The sequence below is a fragment of the Schistocerca piceifrons genome, chromosome 2 (assembly GCF_021461385.2).
Source record: "Schistocerca piceifrons isolate TAMUIC-IGC-003096 chromosome 2, iqSchPice1.1, whole genome shotgun sequence".
Classification (NCBI taxonomy): domain Eukaryota; kingdom Metazoa; phylum Arthropoda; class Insecta; order Orthoptera; family Acrididae; genus Schistocerca; species Schistocerca piceifrons.
In genome coordinates this window covers 2,361,530-2,363,009 of record NC_060139.1, presented here as the reverse complement: position 1 = coordinate 2,363,009, position 1,480 = coordinate 2,361,530, and positions in this window count along the sequence as shown.

Sequence of the window (1,480 nt, the reverse complement as noted above, 5' to 3'; positions counted from 1 at the left end):
GCAATGAGAAACGAATTTTATTTCAATGATTGCCACGGCAATTCGTTATCATATCCGTGGCACCCTCTCCCCTACTTCGCGAGAGTACAAAACGAGCTGCTCTTCTTTGAACTTTTTCAGTGTGCTCCGACAACGCTGCCTGTTGTGGACCAAAACTTAATGAAACAGCATACGCCGCAAGAGGGTTAGCAGAACCGAGTAAGATGAGTGTGGGGTAGCATTCCACGCAAATTATGAGCTAAGATAGTGGCGTGCTGAAAAACATATGCGTGTTCCACCAGCTGATTAAGGAAGTCTTGCATTATGCCAGGACCTCGGCTAATATCCTGAACCGGGATTTGAAGGCAGTGCAAGCACGTAAGCAGGTATTAGATCCGAGGTTAACTTTGGCAAGGTCATTGCAGTCGATAGGTGAATACATCTTGGACTTAAGTGTCGAGCTAACAAATTTGCAGGAAGCAGTCCATCAGAAGCTACGTCGTCAATTAAGTCCGGTCTGCTATCATCCTATCAATTTCTGAAGGGACTGAGGAAGGTGAATGGAGAGTTGCCATCATAATTACAGCTATTAGTGGAACCAAGTGTCAGAACTTTCCGTTTTGTTACTATAGTGCAGCAGTGGGCGTAGTTAGAGTGGTTGTACATATCAGTAAAGATACCAGTAACTGGGAAACACGCAGTATTTAGGTGTTACCCAGTGCACACTTATCCGGTGTATCTAGCGACAGTTGGGAAATTTATGCAAGTAAGGGAACAAGGGGTGTTACTACCAGCAGACGACGGGGTTCGTCATGTGAAGCTGAGCTCGGGTGAGCTCCAGGAATGTCAGATGGGGTGATCATCATATGGCAAACTTGCGACGTTATAATGAGTAGGGGCTTACGCATCCGGCAACTATTTGAGGGAAAAACGGGAGAATATCTTTGCCCAAAGGAGGTGATTGAATTGAAACCTTATTATCGGGGAGCGTGGCTCCACTGGGTCTATTCAGAGTACGATGACACGGTGATGGTCGCTCGGTGTTATGAACGAGGGAAACTCACAGAGGCAAAACGTTTGGAGTTGCGATGCAGCGGACTACTAATAACCAGGACTAGGCGTGCTATAGTAGGACTTACATTTAATTTACCAGAGAGTGTGACGGGAGTTACACTGTTTAATGTTACACGGCCACAGCTGTACTGGCTAGACGAACCACTACAGATGGTCCACTCCTTAAGCCCAATGATACCAGTCCAAGAAGGATGGGTAACTGCGCAACAAACTCCACAGCATGTTGAACAGTATATGAATGGAAGACATACAATAACAGTGACTTGAAGTGTCGCAGTTCCTAACACCACGGTGATTCTGGTTTTGATCTACCTAGTTTTTTTTTTTTTTTTTTTTTTTTTTTTTTTTTTTTTTTTTTTTTTTTTTTTTTATCTGAGGCGACTTCGCGTGGGGAACCCCGATCAAGGGTAACACAAATTCCAACAGA